Source organism: Mytilus edulis, chromosome 4 (assembly GCF_963676685.1).
Source record: "Mytilus edulis chromosome 4, xbMytEdul2.2, whole genome shotgun sequence".
Lineage (NCBI taxonomy): Eukaryota > Metazoa > Mollusca > Bivalvia > Mytilida > Mytilidae > Mytilus > Mytilus edulis.
Window position 1 is genome coordinate 89,085,338 of NC_092347.1, and position 16,615 is coordinate 89,101,952.

General features: G+C 30.2%; 1 protein-coding gene across 1 annotated transcript in view; it reads left to right on the forward strand.

The window, feature by feature from the left end:
* The first annotated feature begins 4,630 nt into the window (after nt 1-4,630).
* The window catches only part of LOC139520942 (uncharacterized), a 104,407-nt gene continuing 92,422 nt past the window's right edge, over nt 4,631-16,615 (forward strand). Inside the window, exon 1 of the mRNA XM_071314045.1 lies at nt 4,631-4,770. The gene's annotated coding sequence lies outside the window, so the exon portion shown is untranslated. The remainder of the gene's footprint in view (nt 4,771-16,615) is intronic.

A 16,615-nucleotide genomic window follows, 5' to 3' on the forward strand; every position in this document is an offset into this window, starting at 1 on the left:
TGGAGTCAAAATCATAATCCAGGTATCTATGATGAGTTTATTTATACCTATACCACTCTAAATATAAGAATATTTTTCATCTATGAACAGTGTTGCTGGACTTGAGTATTGACGTTGACTATTCTGATCGCACCTGTTTAGTAAAAAAAAGGTACACCGCTACTTTAACATGTGTAATGTTTGGTACTGTAAAATCATAATTCTGAAAATGTACACAAATGATGTAGAAGTGATATAGTGCTTCCAAATTATTGTACTATTTCAATACCATAGTTTTACAGTACTGATTTTTACAGTTCCAGTTGGGTACCTCTGTAATGTAGATATATATAAAAGTACAATTGCAAGTGGAAAGGGATTAATATAAGTTGCAAAACGTGTTTCCCAATCCACTATAAATAAATATGTTTAAACTAATAAATTTATACAGTAATTCTCTTTCACTGTAAATTGATAGAAAATTTAATTTAACTTATAAGAATATCCATGTACTGACAATGTTCAAAAAAGGTTTTTGTCAAAAATACCAAATGTCCGCCACGAAGTTGAAAGTATTGCTGAAAGTGGCATTAAACCATCAAATAATCAATCAATCAATCCATCAACCATTTTTTTTTCAAGGCTACACATTTCTTACGAATATATCGACAGGGGATCAACCAGTACATCACATAGTTTAAACGATAAATCAATTTAAAAAAAATAATAGTTTATTCATTGTTAAAAAAAAGCATGTTTTGCTTTAATATGCTACATTATGTGTAACAGATGACTTTGTCAAAGAAACATCACATACTTACGATGTTATTTTAGAAATAATTATCTATTTGAAGTTTTATGCTGCTATGCAATGTTCTTCGAGTTGATTTCTGGTGCTGTAATAGTGTCCAATATCAAAGATCTATTTCAGATGATTTTGTTAATATAAAATAATTGACAATTTAATGATACTAAATGTAAAAAGAGAAGCAGACGTTACCAAAAGAACATTAATAAAAACGCAGACAATCTAAAAACGCCATGGCTAAGTAGTATTGAGTGGATCGTAGGTGACCTGTTCCAAGACACAATTTCTGACTCTATCCACTTTCGCACCTTCATCAAGTTTGTGTACTAACCCATATAACAAGTTTAAATTGTTAATTTGTTCTCGTACTTAAAATGCATTACATATTTTCCCAATCGCATTAAGCATGCATCAATCAATCTATCAATCGTCTCAGAGTCTTAAAAACCTGTATAATTTACATTAGGATGTTTACTTGTCATGTTTTGGAATTTTTGTCAGATTTTCGAAATCCACTGGTTTATCCATTTGAATGCCTTAAAAGCGTTGCCCATGGACCCCGTTTTTCTTTTTTACAAATCTTTTACATGTACAATGATAAGCAATTTGTAAAAGTCTTATAAAATCTTATTTATTTTTTGATAGTTTTTGAGAACTTTAACTGGACAATGATAAAGCTATGAAAAGTCAAAAGAGTACATTTTCCCGCCAAACTTCCAATGGCTAATATCTCAAAAAACAAGCGCAATGACCCCTATATTTTTTCTGATTGTTTTTATTCCTCAATTAATCCCCTATCAATAAATACTAGTTTTATGGAAAGTTATTTATTTTGAAACTGAGCAGCGATCTTCCTTAACCAATTGTTTTTATTAGTAGCTATAATATGCCAAAAACATGGAACATTATAAAATCTGCAGATCATCTTTAAGGTTCCAAAAATAGATCAAAATATATTAGAGGAATACGATATATTTTTAACAACGCTGGACATGAAATTTCTCATTTTGAGTTTATTTTTTAAAGATCTTATATTTCTGTCAAATATGTCGACACAAATTCAAAAATAGTTTTAACTGTAAATCAATACGACGAGAAAAACGAGTTTTATTCTTTTTATATATAACATTATGTGTAACAGATGATTCTGTTAAAACAGATTAAATAATTACATCGTTTTTAAGAGAGATTTTCATCTATTTTAAGTTAGAAGTTAGTGTGGTGAATGAAGGATATAACATGACATGTCTTTGGATTTGACTTGCTACGCTAAAAGACATTAGTAGATACTCAACTTATAGTGATGAATGGTAGGGCAATTATATACAAATAACTACTTTTAATAATAAATCGGTTAGTTTGATTTTCTAAACTTCTAAAAGCCTGACATCACCCAATGAAGAAATGAAATTACGTTTTTTTAGTCTGTCAGTACATTTTCAGTTAACCTGTGACTGCAGTTGTTCCTATATTGTTCCATTACGATATAAACTTCTCCTTGAGGTAATTTGAGTGCTGCTTATTTCCTTTCAGGATCTGTTAAGGTTATGGGATAATATATGGACTACTTCCTTTTGATAAATTTGAATTGAAGATGTGTTAACGTTCACTCGTGGTCAATTAATATGAAGGCTGAATACCTATTTACTGTAATATAAGCCGTTAGTCAAATGATCGAAACAATTAAAATCGTATTTACTGTAACCAGAGTAAAGGAGTGCATTTCAAATAATCGGATGTAAAGATCTGAATTCTATACATGTACTATCACCATAACATTCAATATTTTCTCACTGTCGAAGGAAGTAAGCTGCCCTTAGCCAGTAAACATCATCGTAATGATGTATATTCAAAGTAGGTTTGTTGGAAAGGAATCATATCCTTACTTTTTTGTATTTTTTTTATTTGATCTTAATTGTCCTCATGAGAATATGCTTAAAAATATCATATAACTTTAGGAGAACCACCACTGTTTGATGAGGGTCTTGTTACCCTGTCTTTAGTTTTCTATGTTGTGTTTGGTATACTGTTATTTGATTTTATGTTCTTTTTCTAATCTTGCCCAAGGCATTGTCATATTGTTTTCGATATATGAGTTTGTTCATTTTATATCATTTGCCTAATTTTCTAAAAGGATTTCTGAATGATTTATATTGAGTTTCAGGACAAATGGTAATATATCCAATTTGTCGTCTTTCAAGAGCATAAACAAACAGTAAAAGACAAACAAATTCTATAAACACTACATTTTAACATAGCTCTATATATTAAGGAGGCTCGAGGGTAAAAAATTTCAGAACAAATTTAAAGATTTTTTTTTCATTGTAAATTTTATTTGTTACACTATCAATTGTTACTTTATGATTGGGACAAAAAAATCGATTCGTTTTGGCCCCAGATGACTTTTAAAATGTTTATATCATTGAAAAAGCTCCAAATTATCTCCCTTTGATGCAAAAATGCCAATGTTTGCATTAAAACTAAAATATCTTTTTTTCACTCATCTTTTTTTTTTTAATTATTTCCAAATAAGCTGTTCTTAACTAAACAAATGTAACATTTAGGAGAATTCTGCAACGAAATTGGTACCGTTGATTTTATTACTACCACTGGGTCGATGCCTCTGCTGGTGGATTATTAGTCCCCGAGGGTATCACCAGCCCAGTAGCCAGTACTTCGGTACTGGCATGATGATACGGATTTTTTGTGTTATTTAAATTTGCTGTTACAAAATATTAGAAATTATTATAAATTAAGGAATGTATCTCCCTCATGCAAAGCTCTGATTCCTTTCACGAATTTGACTATACTTTTTGGACCTTTTGGATTATAGCTCTTCGTCTTTTATATTAGCTTTGGATTTCAAATATTTTAGCCACGAGCATCACTGAAGAGACATACTTTGTCGAAATGCGCATCTGGTGCAACGAAATTGGTACCGTTGATTTTACTACTTCTTTTTTATTTCGATATTACCTATATTTCTCCTATTAGTTCAACAGAAAAAAGTACCTCAACAAAAGCCTTTTACGCAGGCAGATTGTGAGCTTAAATAAACGCGGTGACTCTATTTTTTTTAAATTATATTTTTCAATTAAGTATATGATAAAGTACATAGAAAAAAATAGCGAAATCCTATATTAAAAAAATCGATTTATACCCGCGAGTCCCCTTTTAGTTCTTATGAGACAACTCTCTATCCATGTCACAATTTATAATTGACACGTACCCCACAAAATAGAGCGGGAATTATATGGATTCTTCCCTTTTTATGAATATTTTTAATTTGAATAATATAATTAGATGTAAATTTTGTAACATTCTTAAAAACAATTGTTCATGCGTGAGAACATTTTTGATCCGATATAAAACTTAATGCCAACAATTTACCTATATATCAGTAATGACATGGCCTCAATTATATACGTTATGGTTCCAAGCTGAATGCGACTTTGTATTCATTTTCATAAAATCAAAAGTATTCATTTTCATAAAATCAAAAGTTAAAGTGCTTTGGATTATCATTTATTTTATGCCTAAATGAAAGTATTAAATAACAAATAATCCTCATCATTCACGCTCGATCTGTAGCGAAATAATTTGTTTAATGTAATTATTGATAATAATTTTTTATGAAGTATAAAGTTTCAACTTGTATCAACTATTTTTATTTGAAAATCAATCAACTATATGTTTACTTATTTATCTATAATATATAATTCGTCTCAAATTTAGCCAACCATTACATATATTTTGTTCTATTATGCTCAAATGTGTTACATAATGTGTAACAGATGAGCTTGTATAATTAAAAGGGCATTGTCTCTCAGATGGTGATGTATCCACAATTGCGTTCCTAGTTCTTTGTGTGTCGATATTTAGTTAAATTAGTGTGGCGAATAACGGATTTCCCATAGCATGTCTTTGGAGTGTATTTGCTTCATTTAAAGACTTATCACATTATCAACATACAGTAATGAATGGTAGGATAATTATTTACTTATAACCCTCAATAGTATTTTTATTTCAATTTTGATCTCTACAACCCTAGTTATATCCTAGACATGACCGAAAAAGAAAACTGTAAATATATTGTTTCCACTTTTATAATTCTAGCAAACTGTCTATAAAATCTGTATCTGTACTTACTGAACTTCCGTCGGTTTTATAAAAGTACTTAGGACTAAGAGCAATCATAATGCATAAACAAATCAGTACACTTACGATCAGCCGTATTCGTAAGTTGTTTTGTGAAAATGAAATCTAATTTTCTACTTGTACTCCATCAACTGATCTTGGCAAGGGTGTTAAATATGGGAATAAGATCTAAGAGTAACGTACTGTTCCAGTTAAAATTTACGATGTTTCGGACGATGCTCCCAATCATATCTTGGGAACTGTACGAATATATCTGTGTGAATTCTAAGAAAATTCACACTTGTCAGAAAATGCACTAAACCGGGTGAAATAATACAATCTTCGGCCAATTTTGTTAAATATAGAGTTATTCTAAAAGTAATTTTGTAGCGTCTGAACCATAAAAAATGTCTGATTTTAGCGATAACGTCTGTTACCACTATAGACACGAACCACGCGCGTAACGTCATCCAAAGGTTATGCATATATTATAAGGATTCCTCTCATTCAAGTTAACGACCAACACAATCATAATAATATATAAGAAAACACTTTATTTGAATAGGATTAAACAAGTTAGTACCACATCAATCTCTTCTGGGGCCCTTTATATAAAATATAATATGATGTATAATATTAACTAACTACAACTAAATATGTAAATAAATAGTGAAACACATGTAGATTGATTATTATGTATCTTAAACATGTTTTCTAATTGATGTACAAGTGAAATTTATATGAATTTACAATATATACTTTATTTATCTGTTAATCCAAATATCGGCAATCGTCGATTAAAATTTCGAGTAATTAATCACTACTCACATTTTGATAAAGAACTATACTATATTGTACGTATATGGTTTATTGTGAGTCACGACGATTCCGATTGGATCCAAAACACATAGGTTAGGATTTGTTTTATACTCGTATTCAAAGTCATACAATTGTATAGCACAATCTAAAGGCTGCCATCTCGTCATTAATGATAATATATCACTTACAACTGATCTGAGGAGTAGTTGAGTATTGTGTCATCCGTAAAAACTCAGGTTTTGTATGGTTAAGTTAAAATTTGAGATCATTAATTTATAGAAGAAATGATTGTTTTCATAAAGGACCTAACGTACTGATCTGCGGTACACCAAATTGTATTTCTTTACCTGACGATATGTTGTTTTTCTTCGCTTTTTTAGATCTGATTTATAAATATGATTTAAACCATTTCAAAAAGTATTAAGTTTGTACATTTCTAATTTTGATAATACAATTGAGTGATTTACAAAAAGGATTTCAAATGCCTTTTGAAAATCTCAAACCACATGGATTCAATATTTTCCAACTCAAATTTACGTCGTCTAGTGTATTTTTTGGCAAAAAAAAATCAATCTAACCCTTCTTGTCTTGTATTACGATCTTTCTGTCAAATGCAAAATCTAAAATCTCTAGCTCATTTGACTTGTCGTGACATTTTCCAGATGTAAGAAATTTTTCCTACATTCCTAGTATGAGTGGTTTTCCAAATATTGCATTTTTGTAAAAATATTTGGTTTTCATCTAACTTCGGCAATAAATGTTGTTTATTACCAAACGTTATTCTTAATGGTTTTTTTTTGTTATTTGTATAATTTTTGTTTTGGTAAAAGAGAGGCGAATGTACTGTGTTATTATTATTTTTTTGTTAATTTTCACATAGTATTAGTTTATATCCTCTTTTGTATTATTTGTTTTTTTACGAATCTGAAATGAATAAGATAAAAGACAAGCTACGTAAAAGTGTATCTTTATAAAAAAATTATCATAATTGTCATTCACTAACATATCGTAATGATTTATTCGATAAAGGCTAGAATTTCTGTCCTGAATACAAAAAAAAGGTCATCTAACACCAGTATTAATGTTCATATTTTATTTCATAAAAATAGGTTTCAGAATACATTCAATTTGCAAAATCACCTATTTAAGTCACGGCATAAATTAAACTTTAATAATCAAATAGTTTATATAGAATATGTGTTTGTGACATGACTGTAAAATAGAAATTAATAATTTTCCTTTATTCATCTGTAAAAGACATTCTCTGACAGCGCTGTATATTTCAATTACAATCCGAAAACACGAAAATCTACGGCATAAAAGAGAGTTTTGAAATTTACACATGTAAGGACAGCCTTTGCATACTAGTAATATCAGAATTTCTTCTAAAAGACGCCGAAAGTGCAATGAAACTGGTTGAAACGTTTGAAAGCTATAGAAGTAATAAAGTAAAATTATGTCATGGGTTAAAGCCCCCTCCTTCTCTTTTAAAACACAAATCCCTTAGAAAGTATTAATGATTCATACCATTATGATGAAAAGGGGGCGTATTAGTGAATTTGATATAATACATGTTTAATGTAATGATACCAACATACACCATTTCCGCATCCTCATTCCTTTAACTTGGATATTGACCTTATAGACGTTACATGTCAAACATTCATCTTACCCTAGGCAAATTGTCTATATAAAGCGTTATGAAACACACAAGTACTGTATTTAAATTCACTGACAAACATGCCGCGTTTGAGGAACATTAAGGATAATAAAGCTACCCCTTATTATGCTTGGTAATGGCTACATACAAAGAATGGCTACATTTTAAAAAATCTCAGTATAAACTTATTTATTGGAGAAATTGTATTATTGGGAATATTTATGAATCATCAGATCAGTTAGCTGTACTCTCTCGGAATGTTAAAACTGAGTTTTAAACTAAATTCTTAATTGATATTATTATTCGGTAGATTTATACACCTCCGCTATCATTTTGTTTATGTGATTGTATTGATGAAACCGCTAAATCAATTAAAGTTACAATTATTTTTCAGCATATTATAAAGTACCGTGAAATTGTCTTAAATGCCTTCATATCTTATGGTTTTACAAACAAATACATATTTGCATACTTTTTTTTTCCTTTTCGAACGTTTCATTTATTTACTTTTCAAATTAATAAAATGTCCTAAACGCTTTCAATAGTATGTCAAGCCATTACCAAATGATTATTTTTCATTTTATTTTGTGCAGTAACAGCACTTTCCAAGATAAGGCAATAGGATGAGAGCCAACAAATGTTTTTAACCTCGACACATTCTCTTTTTTAGTTGTTTTCGCGTTTGAATCTTATCACTTTTCTAAAATGTATATGTGACTATAAGTAATGACTTATACTTATTGGTAGTTCCGTTCTTTGGACTTTTGTGAAGAATTGTCTCATTAACAACCATACCACATCTCATTTTTATTTATCAATTGTCAATTTATTAATAATGTAAATGTAAATATTCGTTCGTCTTCTAGACATACGATAATAACTGAAAACAAACACTACAGTGTAGTTAAAACTTAATGAACCTTACGAGTAATAAATGCACGTGTGAAAATTTGAATACGAACCAAAAATGTATCGTCTAAAAAATAATTTCAGATTGTTTCAAAAGAAATACTAGACATAAGTAATGTTTTATCTTGTCCAGATATACAGTCAAACTTTCACATAACATTTTATAACATATAAGATAATAATCATCATTGGAAATTAACAATCAAATGGTCACCCCGTTTCATCCTGTGCACAATCTTTAGTAACCATGTAACCTCAAGTTTCCAAAATATTCAATAGAAACACCAAATAAAAAAAATATTGTGTTTTCTTAGTTTCTTTAAATACCTATTTTGACATCGGACTCGGACTTCTTTTAAACTGAGTTTTACTGTGGGAATTGTTGTGTGTATCCTTATTCTACATTAGGTAGCGGCTAAGTGTATTTGGAGGGTTGAGAACTCACAAAACATTTTTAACCCTGCTGCTTTTTTGCGCTTGTTTCAAGTCAGGTTCATCTGGCCTTTGCTAGTCTTGTATTTTATTTTATTTTCGTCCATTTTCACTGAACTAGTACACATTCTTATATAGGGGACAGCTGGTGCCAACCTTCGGGTGCGGTAATTTCTGACTACATTGAAGACTCATTGGTGGTCTTCGGCTTTTGTCTGCCTTTTGGTTTGGTTGTTATCCCCCACTTCAATTCTCAATTTTTATTTGAAACATCTAAGATATATGTTTATGACTTTTATATTTAAGGAAATACTCTTTTCTACCCTTTAACCTATTCCATAGGATGTGACGCACTTTAGTGGTAAAACAATAACTTTAATCATAAATAAACTCATCATAGATACCAGGACTAAATTTTGTATATACGCCAGACGCGCGTTTCGTCTACAAAAGACTCATCAGTGACGCTCGAATCCAAAAAAGTTAAAAGGGCCAAATAAAGTACGAACTAAAGTATTTTACCATTTTCCGTTAGTTACATCAATGAAATCACGATTTTAACAAAAAATAGAATAATGAATGTAACAAGGGTATTTGATGTGGAATATTTTAATTAGCAAAATAAACACATTTAGAATGACAAAAATATTCTATAGATATTTGAGTTTTTAGTCTGTATGAAAATATAATGTGTACCTTTGAAACAAATTGGTGACTTATTAACGTCAGAAACTCAGCAGTCAAAGTAAAAATAATAATATTAGATTTCATAAAAACACAAGTAAATGAGCATAAGAAAACACTCACAGCATCCATTAAGACGTGATATAATTTGTATAGCGTTCTACTTTGAAACAGGGTTTTAGATATACTTTAGCCGAACAACTAGATGCTTTCATTAAATAATGCCTTTCGACAAGGAAGATTTAATCTTATGATCTTAATTTAGGTAAAACAAATTGAAGGCATCTTTCGATTGACTGTTCAACGGTTTTATCCTTGTCCTGTGAGTTTCAGAGCGTTACACGTATGCTAGCTTGTAGGTGTGAATAACGTTAATTTGGAATATCTTTAATTACAGCTTTCATTGGTAACATGCATTCATTTCCTTTACAAAGATTTACAACTCATTACAATACGCTATTATAGGTGACCTTTTCTTTGAAAACATTTGTTAAGCCAAAGGTATATAGACGGTTAGCAATTTCTTGTTTCAATAGTGGTAGCCGTGAGGCTGCTAAAGACACGTTAGTGTCATAATTATTTACGTACTGAAATCAAGATGACCGCTTGTGAGGACAAATAACATTTTCTTTATTTGCTTATACATATCAACAGTGTATTTGTCAAATTGTTTTGTGTTTACACCTTTAATATAACCGATTTTATTGCTTTTTGAATATTTGCAGCTTTTAAATTACAACTATCAAACCGTTATGTATCTTTATTTAGGTACTGTTACCTTCCGTGACTTGAAAATGATTTTGAAATCTAGTTTTATGTGAAAAAAAAGAAATTTAGTTCTTTTCTTTGAAAATTAACTGTTTATATATTCGATTTCCTTATAGTTCGATTCGTAATAAAGCGTTAAATATACTTGGTAGCGCAACTTCATGTTATAACATTGTCTAAATGTCTTGTGGTAAAATGTTATGATATACCGCTGCCTACAATAGAAGTCATTATTTTGAATAAAATAGAATTACTATTGTTTTGCAAAGAATAAAACAAAATTTTATTGAGAATAAAACAAATATAATAGTATATTGACATTTCGATGTCGCATATTTGGTAACATGAGTTGTTCGGGTAATGACTAGTTGACATTTACTTAAAACATGATAAGGACCGGAACAATCATTGTACGGTTTTTTGCCGCGTTCTTAAGAAGTTTATGAATCATTAAAGATAAACTTTGTTTGAACCTTTCAACGGAAATTATTTTTTCAACAAGCATCAACATGCATCCGAATTTTGTAATATTTACTAATTACTTCTTTACTTGCTTGTGTGGTGATTAAAATTTGCTATTTATAAAACTGTAAAACATTTTTTTTTATAGATAAAGTAATGAATATAGACATGATAGAGACATTATTTGTCGACATGCGTAGCTCGTGACGTTAACGGTGTACAGTAAAAAATAAAATCACAAAAATGTTATTACATATTGCAAACTACTTCTAATTTTATAAATATGTGTTAGTATATAATAACCATTTAGCTGTCACAGTATTTGTGTTTCTGTCGTTGAATACTCACTGAATTGATCTATTCAATGAGAATGATCACTGTCGTGGTTTGTCTTCATCGATTTACGAAATTTAAACATCAGTAAACTGTTTTCTGTTAGTGAGTAAAACAGTTCGGCATTATCGTGAAAATGTAGGATATTGTATAAAACAGTTCGGCATTATCGTGAAAATGTAGGATATTGTATAAAGCAGTTCAGCCAAAAACTAAGGATTTTCTAATCCCAGGCATAGATTACCTTAGCCGTATATGGCACAACTTTTTGGAATTTTTGATCCTCAATGCTCTTCAACTTTGTACTTGTTTGGCTTTATAAATATTTTGATATGAGCGTCACTGATGAGTCTTATGTAGACGAAACGCGCGTCTGGCGTACTAAATTATAATCCTGGTACCTTTGATAACTATTTATTATACGTTTTTGCAAAAAAACCTGCAATTTTGTACTGCTAAATTTTATGTCATCCCTTTTAATTTAACTGACGCCGTAATGATTATTTTTACGAGTTTTGAAATATATAGTAATTCTTTTATAAGTATTAGTTTATGTTTGTTTGTAAAATGTTTAAATTTTTTCAGATTTTTGTGAAAAGGCTTGAGTGTCCTTTAAACACCTACCCTTGGTGACTCCTACATATGAACAACAATACTATTTGCTCATATGCATCAGTCACGAGGAAGGACTTAACTGAAAGTTGTTTTTACTATAATGAATGTGATGCTGCTTCTGGTGCATGGTCAATAATCAGTAAACATACAGGTTTTGATATGTGACTACATGTATTATTAACTCAATTTATATTTCATGTTTTTTGTCAAACGTATTTCTATTTTTTTTAATGTCTATTGCAATTGTGTGATAAAAAAAAATCAAAGTACTGATTATGCCCGTAATGGGTCCACTATTGGAAATAAAATATATCTTATCTTATAGTGAATGTTGCCTCATCAATTATCATACAACTTCTTCTTTTTTCATATTATATGATGAGTGTTAAGGCATATATCAAACTAAGAATACGGTTTGTACGTAATATATTTTTATTTCTATTTTTTTATCATACCAAATATAGACGTGTAGGTTTTAATCATTGTAATTTGCATACCTAGTTTCGATACATCCAGTCCAAACACAAATTTTATTTAATTAACTTCATTAGCTATTTCGGTATGTCTGTAGGCCGAAAAACCCAACATCCGCCACGCGTGCTGTAAGCTTTCTATTTCCATATAGTTTTTCTTGTATCAGACGATTTTTAAAAGAATATTTATGTCATGTATTGTCTATCATGTCAGACTTTAGTGAAACTTTATTTATGTCACCTTTATAAATAACATAGAATTGAATATGTCTAACAATAAAAGGGTCTGACAGACAATTACATGTACGCAGTTGCACCTGCTCAATAGAAGAGAGGTAGGAGCAGATAGCAAGGACAAGTGTTGTTTAACACTCATACGTATTTTAGATATATCACAAAGACTGAAAACTTTCTGTCTGTATAAGTATAACGAGATGAAAATATATCAAGCCCACTTCAATTTCAACTTTTATATATTATTTTCTAGGGGTCAGCTGGTGCACGCCTTCAAAGCTAGATTTTCCCACTGCCTTGAAGCACCTTGATAGTCTTGGAGTGTTCTTTGGTCAGGTTGTTGTCTATTGAACACATTCCCAATTTCTACTTTAAGTTCTAATGAATGAACTATTGATGCTGCGCCTGTTTTGTACTGCATGTGTTCTCTTTTGATACTCCGGCTTTATAACAATCTGCGAAAACACAGCCACATCTTTAGAAAGTAGTGATTTACAATTAGTCGATAAAATGTTTCTGTTCTGTTTCAATCTAAACAGCTTATTAAGAAATAAAAGTATTGCAGTAATTCTTTTCTGTTCAGTTTTGTCCAGCTTATGCAAAAGTTATGGAAACAGTATAAAGATAAGTTCCCTTTGAAAAATCGAAACGAAATATGTTCCTATGATTTAAAGATCAGTTATAGATATAAAGATAGTTTATTAATTTCAATTGTAATGTAACTTTTAAAATAAACATCAAGAACTTTGATTTAATAATAACTATTGTAAAAACTCCTAACCGAGTGCTAAAATGTGCATCCACATAGTAAGTATCTCTTTGTTTGCATCCACATAGTAAGTATCTCTTTGTTTGCATCCACATTGTAAGTATCTCTTTGTTTGCATCCACATTGTAAGTATCTCTTTGTTTGCATCCACATAGTAAGTATCTCTTTGTTTGCATACATCTCCTGGCTTACTATATATAATTCATATTTAACTGCAAATGGTAAAGCACTGTCCAGTTATAATGACAGATGTGAAATATCATAATATTTACTGGCGTCTTTAAATGCAAAATTGTCATCTAGTCATTACGAAATGACACGCATGGCACACAGTGTTAATGCATGAGGACCTTTTTCTCTTCGAATATAATTCACTTAGTTTTGTCACATTTTAAATTAAGAATAGACAAAATATAGGCCACCCGCAGTTGATTCGAAACACATGTAGCATGTACAAGTTATAGAATGATAGTGGTTTCTCAAATTATTATGCATAATTTGCCACTAGAATAATGTGCCTTGGCTAGCCGTCAATGATACAAAAGTAGAGAAAATAGTTATGTAAGAGCGCTCACAGTTTCTGATATTCAATATTTACCAATCGAATTGTCAATGATATTTGATTTTAGCAAATGAATTTATCACAGATACCAGGATTGAAATTTTGTATCTGCGCCAGGTAAGCTTTTAGTCTCCAAAATACAATCAATGTACTAATCACTGATGCTCTAATAAAAAAAGTTGAAAGGACCAAATAATGTGCGAGTTAAAGAGCAGTGAGAACCAACAATTCCTAAAAGTTTCGCCATATACCGCTTAGGTAATCTATTCCCGAGATAAAAAAAAACCTTAGTATTTCAAAAATGTGAAGTTTTTCAAACAGCTAATTTGTATTTATGATCATATCAATTATAATTCATGTCAACACAGAATTGCTAACTACTGGGCTGGTGATGACCTCGGCCAAAAATAAATCCTCCCGCAGTGACATCGACCCAGTGGTTGTTAATAAAATCATCATAGATACCAGGATTAAAATTCCGTCTGCATTTCCTTTGGGAACTGACACTGGTTGCCGCGTCTGATCGAAATACGTTACGAAGTTTGACCTAGAGTGGTGACTTCTCCTCCCAAAACAATATAGGCCGTTCTGTCGGAATAGGTTTCCGTTTGAAGCTTGAAAATATGAGAATGGGTCGTGAACAATAACAGAAATATATGTAAGGTCAGAAAGTTTCCATCTCAACTCTTCGCCTGTCATCAATCTTGGTGTTTCCGGCTGTGTTTTTATCAACCAAGTTTTTTCTCGTTTGACACGTTGGTTTTCCACTCGGACATCACACCTTTCGTAACCAAAAAATATGAGAAACCTACGCAATATATGAAAATATATTCGTATTTTAAATCTTAATAATATGAAAAAGGTGCGAAAACAGAATCCCAGCGGCGTCTTCTATCAATTAAGTATTGAGGTAGACTCCCGAGATTTATTTCCGTCAGCAACAAACAAACCTGACTAAAACAATAATATATTGAAATAGCAAATGGTCATTTTTAGAATCAATAAAGTATTGGTGTCGAAATACTCGTAATTTTCGAAAATTATTAGTTTAGTGACGACAGTGCTTGTTTGATTTAAATATATATATACATATTGTAACAAGCAATTTAGCCTTGAAGTATCAATTATTGTGTATAATTTGTCAAACAATTTGACCACATTCTATATTTATATATATATCATAACTAATCAAATCTGTCTATCTTTGACAGATTTTATCTCATATAATGACAACTTTATTTAGCCTCGAGATGTGTGGGAAAATTATTGGTATAAAGACACATTAATTCCTTTATTTACAAACTCGAAGTGAATCAATAATTTTAATTTTGTATTTGGACTGTTAAATTGTTCTATTTTGACGATCACTCTTCATTTAGTACGTCATTTTTGTACGGATACAGTCATTTTTCCCCAGTGCACCTTTTTTCCACGTGCACAAAACAATCATGCTGCATGCTTGGTACGTTTTTTGGGAGTAAACTAGCAAATATCATATCTGTTTTATATACTTACGTACGATGATTTGCAAACAATTTTAATAATATTTTGAAGTTAGGATATCTCTGAAATACAATAACTGACAGCGTGGTATATTTCAATTACAAGCTGAATTCAACGAATAAAGTACAGCAATAAAAAGCTGTCTTGAAATTATACGCCAAATTCTTAAAAGGATAGTCATGTCATACGGAATATTTTTTTAGTTGGTTGTTTTGTGATTAAGAAGATATTTTTAACATTTTATCCCAATTAAAACTTTTTTTGAGACTTCGCGTCGTTAGCAGATCGAATAATTCTGTAAGCAGACGTATATTTTCAATGGTTAGAGCAAAAATGGTTAGATCGTAGACTAGATGAGATAGAGAAGTACTTGATTATTAATGTTCTCTTAAATTTGAAATTATACAGAAACTGAGATTTCAACTCACTCAGTCAAAGTTGACCTCAGATGGATTTAGATATCTTTTTGATACTTTTGGCTATATAGCTCTTTAATTGTTTTGATTTTTATACATCCTTGGTTTCCAAAAAATGCTTTGAAAGTAGCTGATGAAGGTTAATCCAGGAAAGCACATCGAACATATTTAATTTGTAACGTGTTGTTTTCATTTATTACATCAGGAAATTAATAATTAAAATCCAAAATTCAAGAAAAACGCAGGATTATTTCAGTAGCGAAAATTCGTCTACATTACCTGCTCTTCTTTTAGTAGATGGCATTACTACAAATTGTTTTGTCACTTATTTCTATGCATTAATCTGTCTTTTTCATACGTGAATTTATTTTCTCAGTATAAAGAAAAAAAAAATACTTGGTAAGAGTAAAGTTTTATCCTTTCCAGTACTATACATATTCCTAGAAAACTGTAGTAAATCATCATTAGAATACGTTATTCCCATTAGAATAACGTTTATTGAGACATTCAAAACTATGAAAAAATATCATTAATGATAAGTTATAATCAAATACTTGCAAAATAAAAAAAAAGCAACACATTTTAAAAAATATTAGGCAAATAACACCGACACTTATAATTTTTACAAGGTAGATTCACTGTATACCTACATCTTGGATTGTACACAACTAGTTCATATCTGATTAGTTTTGTGCTAAATCTACAAATTTAAGACGGATTTTTAATTTATTTTTTAGAATGTTTATATTAATAAAGAAAAATAAGTGATTTATTGCTCAATTCAAAGTATTTGTGTATTTAGAAACAATTTTTCTTAAAGTATATTACAAAACCAATCTTCTAAAATCTTATTTGAACATTCATTCTCACAAATGCGCTTGTTCAATACCATTCTATGCAAATTTTGTCAATTTTGCAGGACTTGTAATCTGAAAACTAGCACAGTGGTCATACTTTTTATGATATTGAAAAAAAAACCATGGTTAAATCTTCATTTTTACAGAGCATATGAAACTTCTATCTGTGGAAGTAAACAAATGAGCAAGGTTAAG